This window comes from Mustela erminea, chromosome 4 (genome assembly GCF_009829155.1).
Source record: "Mustela erminea isolate mMusErm1 chromosome 4, mMusErm1.Pri, whole genome shotgun sequence".
NCBI classification, from domain to species: domain Eukaryota; kingdom Metazoa; phylum Chordata; class Mammalia; order Carnivora; family Mustelidae; genus Mustela; species Mustela erminea.
In genome coordinates, this window is record NC_045617.1 from 36154958 (window position 1) to 36165414 (window position 10457).

Consider the following 10457-nt stretch of genomic DNA (forward strand, 5'->3'; position numbering starts at 1 on the left):
AAATGTGAATTCTGGCAAGCTAACAAGAACAAACCAACACACTGTACAGCAATAGCTGCAGGTGGGCTGAGGTCTTCCATCTGTGGTGTACGCTCCTTGTGGTCATTTGACAAAATTTAGATAGGCTGGAATAATATGTGCAAGGCAAAATGAAATAAAACTAAAAATCTAACTTTATGATATTGACATTTTCCCCTTCTTTTAACCTTTGATTATGTTGCTAAATAATGTAAAATAAAATTTATGTGTTACAAAATTGTTTTCAAGTTATTTCACCAAATAAATACCATTACTGCAGTTTTAGCAACAGAATTATGAGCTTATTCCATTTATTTAGAAATAATACCATGTTCTTTAAGGGGTTAAATTATTGTCCTCTATGTTTTTGAAACTTTCCTATCAATATGGTATAATTTTAAGTGTTAGATTCTAATTATAAGCTTTACAAATTTTACTGTACATAGTTTAACTATATGAGAATGTCCCTATTCTATGGCACTGGTTATTATTATCAGATTATTATCAGAATGGTTTAATTTGATTTTAATAATCTAAAGTATATCCATGAATTATAATGTCTTTTTAATTATGTTTTTGTTTAAGGAAAATGTTAATATTGCGAAATTCAGTACTCTTGATATGTATAAATAAGCAAGACTTTCTAAACCATATTATATAACTTAATTTCAAATATCTATTTTCATCTTATTCAAGAAATAAATGTTCAGATGACATTTATTTCTCCTTTTTTATGTATGTATGAGTGATTAAAATGTGTAAATTAAATAACATTGGATGCTTTATTTTTTCACATTTATAAAGAAGATTTTTTCTTTTTTTTTAAAGATTTTATTTATTTATTAGAGAGAGAGACATAGAGAGCATAAGTGGGGGAGAGGGAGATGCAGGATCCCTGCTCAGCGGGGAGCCCAACTCAGGACTCAATCCCAGGATCCTGGGATGGTGACCAGAACCAAAGGCAGACACTTAAACAACCCAGCCACCAGGAGCCCCTGTTTCTCATTTTTTAATAAAAGTTTTATAATACAAAGTAATTTTAAAATGTGATAAGCTAGACCTAATGTCAGTATATATTTTTTCTGGACCAGGAAATCGTGGAAGTATTTTCTATGGCAACATGGAGCATTATTAGAATCACAGTTCAGATCCCCTTTCTTTAATTCAACATTATTGAGGTATAATCTGCAGTTAATAAAATGCATGCATATCAACTGAACAATATGACAATTTTTTCAAAGATTTACTCGTTTATTTGAGAGAGGAGCATGAATGTGCTCATGGGGGGAGAGGGGCAGAGGGAGAGAATCTTCAAACAGATTCCCTCTGAGCAGGAATCCTGAAGCCAAGTTCAATCTCATAACCCATGAGACCATATCCAGAGCAAAACCCAAGAGTCTGGCGCTTAACAGACTGAGCTACCCAGGCACCCCCCCCCCCATGTAATTACTACCAAATAATCATGATATGGAATATTTATATCACCACAAAATACTGTCAAATGCAACTTTGAGGTTAGTCACTTCACCACCACTCCCAATCTCTGACCCAGCCAACAATAAACTAGAACAAAATATGTTCTAGAAACATACACTACTTATATCTGTTCTAGACTTTCAAATAAATGTGTTTGTTTTTGGTGACTGTTTGGTGTCTGTTTTGTTTTGCCATGATTTTTGCCCTAGCATTTCAAAATGCATTTTATAAATATTCATATGTATGTATCTTGTACATATTATGAATGCATTTTTAGTAGGAGATTTTAGGTATATCAATAATTTGTTCCTAAAAGTATTGAATAATGTTCCATTGTATGCATACAAGGCAATTTTTAATTCATTTACTTCTTGGTGATCATTTTTTCTCTAGTTTTTGGTTACTATAGGTAATATTACTGTGAGTATGACCTGTTTATAGGTGTTCCTGCAGATTCATGTTTTAGGAAGAAATGAAATTTTGGTGTTTTACAATAAATTTGTGTTTATTTTTTAGAAAAGTGTTAAATTGTTTTCAAAAGTGTACATACCATTTTCCACCCCTCCCAGCAATGCATGAGTGTTCCAGTCACTCCTGATCCTTATCAATACCAGGTATTGTTAATCTTTTTACTTTTAGCCATTTTAGAAGGTCTGCAGTGGGTCTTTTGTGGTTCTACTTTACATCTTGCTGATGACTTAACAGTTGTAAGCAAGTTCTCATGTAGTTTTAGGGTATGTACATATATACGTTTTCATTCATGATGTCTCCAATTATGTCTATTGTCCATTTTAATACATTTTTTGTCTTATTTAATTGTAAACATTCTTTTTGTCTTCTAGAATGCATATCGTTGTATTTATGCATTCTAGATTGTAGCCTTTTGTACTGTGCACAATTTTGCACAGTTAGGGACGGTAATGTCTTAGAAAGAGTGATTTTTTTTGTTTTAATTTTTTTTTGAAGTCCAATTTATTGTTTATTCTATACCTAGTGTTCTTTGGGGATTTGTCAAAGAAATATTTGTCTACCCAAGTTCACAAAGATCTCTGTTTTGCTTTCTTCTCAATATTTTATAACTTGAACCTTTACATTTAGGTACATGTTATATTTTGAATTAATTTTTGTCTATGGTGAGAAGGGGTAAAGTGTTTATCTCCCGCTCTCAAGCATATATTTGGTTGAACTAGTACCATATGTTGAAAAAAAAAAAAACCTCTTTCCTTTTAATTTAATCTTATATCTTCATTGAAAATAAATTAACCTTATATATGCAGGCATTTATAGGACCTCCGTTTTGTTTCATTGGTATATATGTCTATCCTAAAATCTATTTCTCATTATTTTGATTCCAGTGGTTTTATAGTAATACTTGAGAAAGCAAATCCTTCATATTTTTTCTTCATTTTCAAAAAGTTTTTGGTCACCATAATCCCTTGGATTTCTATGTATGTTTTAGAGTCATCTGTATTTCTGGGAGAAAAAAAAGAAAAAAAATTCTTCAAGTATATGACTGGAATTACATTGAATCTATATGTAAATTGGGAGACAATTAACATGTAAACAGTACTCGTTCTTCAAACCCATGGATATTGTTTTCAAAATACATATCTTGCTCATAGTTTGTAAACTTTGCCCTTTCAGTTCCTATTTTTGATGGTTTTGTAAATGACAGCTTTTAAAAATTCACTTTCAATTGTTTATGGCTAGTATATAGAAATATTATTGGCTTTTATGTAGACATAATGTCTTGTGTCCTTGCTATAGTTATTCATTAGTCGTAATAGTTTTAGTTAGATTTGTTCAATTTGTTCTGCCTGTGCTATCATAAATTATGCAAAAAACAAAAGCAAGAAATACTATTTTTTGCTGTATCCTGCCCTATGTTTTGTATAATCTCTAAGTTCAAAGTATTTTATGGGCACCTGGTTGGCTCAGTGGGTTAAGCCTCTGCTTTCGGCTCAGGTCATGATTTTAGGGTCCTTGGATAGAGTCCCACATTGGGCTCTCTGCTCAGCAGGGAGCCTGCTTCCTCCTCTCTCGCTCTCTCTCTCTCTGCCTGCCTCTCTCCTTACTTGTGATCTCTCTCTGTCAAATAAATAAATAAATAATTTAATTCAAAGTATTTTATAATTGACATGATTTCCATGATTCATCCATTAATTTAAGGATACTGTTTCAATAAAATATTAATATTTTCAGACAAGTATCTGTTCTTGATTTTAATATAATTTTGCTGTGTTCAAAGAATGCATTTTGTGCATATTAATCCTTTTATATTTAATGAGCCTTGTTTTATTGCAGCATATGGATTATCTTAGGTGCCATTCACACTTGAAAAAATAATTTGTATTTTATCATTATTGAATATAGTGCTCTTAAAAGATAAATCCATTAAATTGGTTGATACTATTGTTCAAGTATTTATGGGGTAAGAGTAATGAAATTTGGAATTAAAATAATACATTTGTCTATTTCTCTTCAGATCTGTCAGTTGTTTTTTTTTTTTTAAGATTTTATTTATTTATTTGACAGACAGATCACAAGTAGACAGAGAGGCAGGCAGAGAGATGGGGGAAGCAGGATACCTGCTGAGCAGAGAGCCTGATACAGGGCTCGATCCCAAGACCTCCCAAGACCCTGGGATCACAACCTGAGCCGAAGGCAGAGGCTTTAACCCACTGAGCCACCCAGGCACCCAGACCTTTCAGTTTTGTTTCACATACTGTGAAGCATTGCTATTAGGTAGACGAACATTGATGATTACTCCGTCTTCTTAAATATTTGACCTATTTATTTTGAAATGTCCTCTTTATCTCTGGTAATAATCATTGTCCTAAATTCTTCTTTAATCTGGTAATAATAAGCTACTCCAATTTTCTTCTAATGCATCTATACTTATGATTCATATATGAATATCTTTGCATTATATTTTTCTTTCATCTTTTTACTTTTTACCTGTCTCTTTATATTTAATGTATTTCTGTTAAAAATGCAAATAGTTCTGTCTTGATTTTTTATCCATCCAGATAATCTTACTCTTAGAGTGGACTGTTTTTTTATTGAAGCATTTAGACAACTAACATAAAACACATCTATCTATATGACTGATTTTAAATATATCCCCTTTTTTTTTTTAAACTTGTTCCATCTGTTCTTTTTTCCACTGTGGTTGTTTCCTCTATCTTTTTAGAATACTTGACTACTTTTAGTACTCTATTTTATCTTTGCTATTGACATAAAATGTATCTCCTTCATTTATAGTTACTTTAACTTTGTCCATATATAGCTTTAATTTATTATAATATACCATAAAATAATATTCTCAAATTTCAAGTGCAATGTCGGAAACATAATAGTATGCTTCCATTTTTTGGCTTCTGCCTTTTGATATTGATATTGTTTTCATACATTTTATTTCTAAATATTATATTATAAAATGCAAAAAGTATTGATAGTTTTGTCTAACCAGCATTTTTATAAAAATTTTGAGTCAGTAAAGTTACTATTTATCAAAATATTTATCATATTCAGAACTCTCCTTCGTTTAGATCAAGGTTTTTTAATACTACCATTTTCCATCAGTCTCAGTAACTTACTTTACAATTGCTTAAATATAGATTTCCCTGCTAAGAAGTGTAGCAGTCAGTTTTCTAAAAAAGGCTTTATTTTACTTTCAGTTTTATAGGTAATTTTTTTATGATGTAGAATTCCAGTTTGACAGTATTGTTTCTTTCAGCACTTAAAGATATTATTAATGTGGCTTTTGGCTAGATTGACTTTTTCATGAGAAGTCAGTGCTCATTCAATTCTTTGTAAGGTGTTAACTTTCTCTGCATGTTTTCAGTATTTTCTCATGTTGGAATTTTAATAATTTGATTTGACACAGTTGCTTATAGTTCCATTCATGTTTGTCCCACATGGATCATTTAGCCATTTGGATCTTAAGTTTATAGTTTACACTAAATTTTGAGATTTTCTAAACATTTTTTTTTTTTAAAGATTTTATTTACTTATTTGACAGACAGAGATCACAAGTAGGCAGAGAGGCAGGCAGAGAGAGAGAGAGAGAAAGAGGGAAGCAGGCTTCCTGCGGAGCAGAGAGCCCGATGTGGGGCTCGATCCCAGGACCCTGAGATCATGACCCGAGCCGAAGGCAGCAGCCCAAACCACTGAGCCACCCAGGCGCCCCGATTTTCTAAACATTTAAATACTCCTCATTCCCCTTCTGGAAATACAATTACACATGTTAGACCATTGAATATTGATCCACAGTTCACTAAAATTCTATGCATTGTTATGTTTACATCTATTTCTCTCTACTTTCGTTTAAATGTGCCTACTGTGTCTTCAAGGTAACGTTTTCTTTTTCCTATGATGTCTAATTTGATATTAAGCCATGCAATAATTTCTTATTTTAGACCATATATTAATCCCTAGCTTTCTCTTAACATCTTTTTTCCCCTCATTATGTCCATGTTTTCTTTAGTTCTTTCAACATATTTATAATTAGTGTTTTGAAATCTTTCTTGTTTTCAGGCTTGCTTCTATTGACTAGTTGTTCTCCATAGTATGAGAAATATTTATTCTCTCTACCTCTCTTTCTCTCTCCAGCTGCCTCATCTTTTGATTAGATGTTGAAATTTGTGGTTGTTACATTGTTGAGAATCCCTCACAATTTTTTTACATACTTGTTGAATTTAGAGTAGACTCAAGGTTATCTCCATCTTCCTGCCACCACAAATGACATTGAAATGAATACTCTTACACATATCCCCCTATGATTCACTGTGATGATTTATCTGGAAAATCACCAGAAGTATTCTTTCTAGGCTTAAGTAGTTATATCCCCAATTACCAGATTGCTCTCTGGAATAGCTTGTTGAGTAAACATCCACTATCAGTGCTATGTTCGTTCTCCCCAATAAATTATATTTTTATTATCTAGGTATGTAAATTTTCCTATTCTTACAGGCATGTAGTAATACCTCATTGATTTAATTTGCATTCCCATGATTACTGATGACTTTGGACATCTATTTCTTTCTGAGAGTCTTCACGTATTGGAATGACCTCTTCTGTAAATTTCCTTTTTCATATTACTTCCCCCTTTCTCTCTGATTTATAGGTATTCACAGGATCAATCTGACATGTAAGGTCATATTTAGAAGAATTTAGACACCTAAAGACTGGCTGAAAGTATTAGTATAGTCATGTTTTTGGCTAGCTTGGCTATGTCTTCAATTTGGGCAAAATGACTTGGGGATAGGAGGAACAGATCAAAATACATTGGTTAACAATGATAATATGGGGAATAAATTTAAAAGGAGAAAAGAAAACAAGTGTAAGAAAGAGCAGAGATAGCACCAACGCTCTCATCCAGAATTTATCTGATATCTCCCTCACAACACAATATTTAACTTAAATATAGATTGAATTCTATTATTACTGGAGTTAAAAGTCTAAGAAAGTAGGGGAGAAAAGTGGAGGTGATGTATAAATAGTCTACAAAACACAAATAATACAGAACAAATCTGTGGGAAACTAATTTTAAAAATTGGCTGATATATGAGGTCCCTGGGTGCCTCAGTCATTTAAGCAACACGCTGTTGGTTTTGTCTCAGGTCCTGATCTCAGAGTCATGAGACTGAGTCCCACTTTAGGCTGCCCACTCAGCATGGAGTATGCTTGGTCCTCTCTCTCTACTCCTCCTCCTACTCACTCATATGGTCTCTGTCTCTCTTTCTCTCTAAAATAAATAATAAAATCTTTTTAAAAAGTGGTTGATGTATGAGGTCTTTACTCATTTATATTGTACAGATTTTAAAGTCTAAGCTTTTTAATAAAAAGTTCCGTCTCGTTTAACATTTTCCAGATGCTGTAGTTCTTACTTTTTTCCATTCCTTATTTGAAAAAAAAAAAAAATAAGAATGCTCCAGTCAGTTGTGTTTACTCCTTTTGAAAAAAGGAGTTATCTATCTATCTATCTATCTATTTATTTATTATTTTAGAGAATGATAAAGAGAGAGAATGAGCAGGAGGAAGGGAAGGGTAGAGGGAGAGGGAAAGAGATAATCCCAGTGGACTGTGTGCTGAACACGGGAGTCCAAAGTGGGGCTTACTTTCATGACCCTGAGATTATGACCTGAGCCAAAATCAAGAGTCAGAGGCTTAATAAACTGAGTACCCAGGCACCAAAAGCACTGCGTAGAAGAGCTATATTTTCTTAATATTCATGAAAGTAAGAAAGGAAAAAAAAAAAACTGATGTTAACTGTAGCTAATCTTTCTTATTATTTTTAAATTTGTGGATCTGACCCATATCTCACATAATGGAAAGTTTAAGCAATTTTACTATAGTCACAATTAAATATATTACACTGATCATCATACTTTCTTAAATCCATTTAGAGTCACAGTGGATTAACTACTTACTACATCATTTGTAGTAAGGGTCTAAACCCTGAAAGACTCTTCATGTCCTTTTTTTTTTTTTTCTAAATAAATAGTTATGCCCTGTTACCTAATAGGGGAATCTTTGAAAAGACATCTCATTCCATTATTGCCTACATTCTTTATTGCAATCTATCATTTGCAAACTTCTACATTATGATTCTAAATCAAAATTTTCATCAGGACATTTACCTTTTTGAACATGTTCAATATTCAGTAGGATTGAACCTACATTGTTTCATTTGATGAGAAAAAACAAACTTGCAAGGTGTTAAGTAGTGATTTTTACAGATGAAGGTAGTGAAGCTTTAGAAATGTAAATTTCATTTTCTTGAACTTGTTTGTCCTGTACATGTTGGAAAAAAACTTAAAACCTGAACTTACATTGTAAAGTTCATAACAATACACTCTACAGTTGTTCATTTATGTTTTAATCTTCATCTTTTGTGATAGTCTACAAATTCTGATTTCACTACAATGATCTTCTCAATGGAATATTCTTTTGTGCTTCTTTACCATTATGTTTGTGGCTCATGAAAACATTGTTTCTTTTCTTTTCCTCTACCAGCACTAGTTTCCTTCCTTTTTTTTCCAGACATGTAAAAATCCTTTCTGGAATTCAGGACCCAAATTAATACTAGTATTCTATAAAGGTTTATTAAAACTGTGTAAATGATTTCTACAAGACTTGTAAGTACAATTATATTTTATTTATGTAATTTATTTATTTATATGATGTTTAGAATTTTTAAAGATGTATATTTGGGGTGCCTGGGAGGCTCAATCAGTTAAACATCTGCCTTCCGCTCAGGTCATGATTCCAGGGTCCTGGGACCTAGCCCCAAGTAGGGCTCCCTGTTCATGGAGAGCCTACTTCTTCCTCTCCTTCTGCCACTCCCACTGCCTGAGTTCTCTCTCTCTCTCTCTGTCAAAGAAACAAAATTGTTAAAAACAAAAAAGTTGTAAGTATTTGCTCACCAGGTCTCCCTCCATGTTGGACCATGAGCTCCAAGAACAAGAGTTATCTGTAATTCTTTGCTTTCTGTACGTTGGAAATAAATAAATAACTCTGGATATATTATTAATTGACATAATACAAGACCTAGTTGCCAATGCCCAGCTTTTTAAGGCATCTTAAAAGTCAGGTATTTAATCTGCTCACAATTTAATATTATATATGTTTTCATTTGAAGAAACCAAGTCACTAGGGACGGACTCAAACAAAGTTATTAAACTAATATTACGTGAATTATCCTAGTTAGTTAATATGCCTTAAATTGTACTGTTTTGCATTTTGCAGCATCCAGAAAAACATTTTACATTTATAATTTGGAGTTTTTCTTTTGTATATGAAAAGTTAAAGTTTTGATAATTAAGTGACACTAAGCAGAAAGGATAAACAATCCAAACTTACTTCTTACTTCCCCTTTTGGCCAGAATGGAAGAAATGGTACTGTAATTACCTTCCAAAGATAGAAAATTTAAAAAAATATATGAAATGACTGTTTTCACAAATTGAAAACAGGCAGTGACAAAGGGACATATTTCAAATTTAGGGAGCTCAACAGCTGGCATTTGTGAAGTAGATCACTAGAGAGGAGGAAGCTGTACAAAGAAAGAGCTCCAGAAATCTGTATGTGGGTAATCCTGATTTTTGAGTAAATACTTAGAGGTATATGCATAAGATAAGAATCCATAAGACCTGAAAAAGAACAAATTCAAGGGAAAGAACAGTAACTAGGGTGATTTAAGATAAAATGTCATGCAAATTTAAATGGAGCTTGAAGATGTTCAAGTTCCACCTGCCAGATCAAAGAGAATTAATTGAACAAATTATATTCTGTAGAGACCCCAAAAGGATCACACCTTGTAGAAAGGCTGCACTAATCCTAAGGTAAAGGTTACACAAATCTACCCTAACACTATTTGAAAGTATCAAACTGATACCCAAGTAGCTCAATTGCCTGCCTTCACAAATCAAATTCATTTCACTTTAAAAGATGCTACTCTTAGAAGCATTACATTAGAAATCTACCTAAGCCAATACATGGATCTTAAAAATCATAGTTCTCAGTGAATTAAACATAAGCAACAAGGTAAGTTTTATAATATAATGTCATAGTACATTTTCATAAGAACACAAAGAACCAAACAACAAAGACAGTAAGAAAGACTGCTTTAGCAGAATGGGAAGTAGGCAGGGAGACCAGTGGAGTACATGAGTTAAAGGGAATACATGAAACTAGAAAAAGGTCTTTCTGTGGACCAAGGATGATAATGTGACATAGTATTATTAATTCAGCCCTCTCTAATGAGGTTAAAAATGAACAGCGTAATAATATCATATTTGCAACAATTTGTTAGTGAAAGTCCATAAAACCAAAGTAAAACATGTTATGGCCAGTGTTTAATTTGGTTGATGTAAATAATCAATGTGTCACTTCTGTTGTCTATTAATTTATTATTAATTTACCTAAATAATCTGTATATTCACTTCAGTTTGTCATGGCT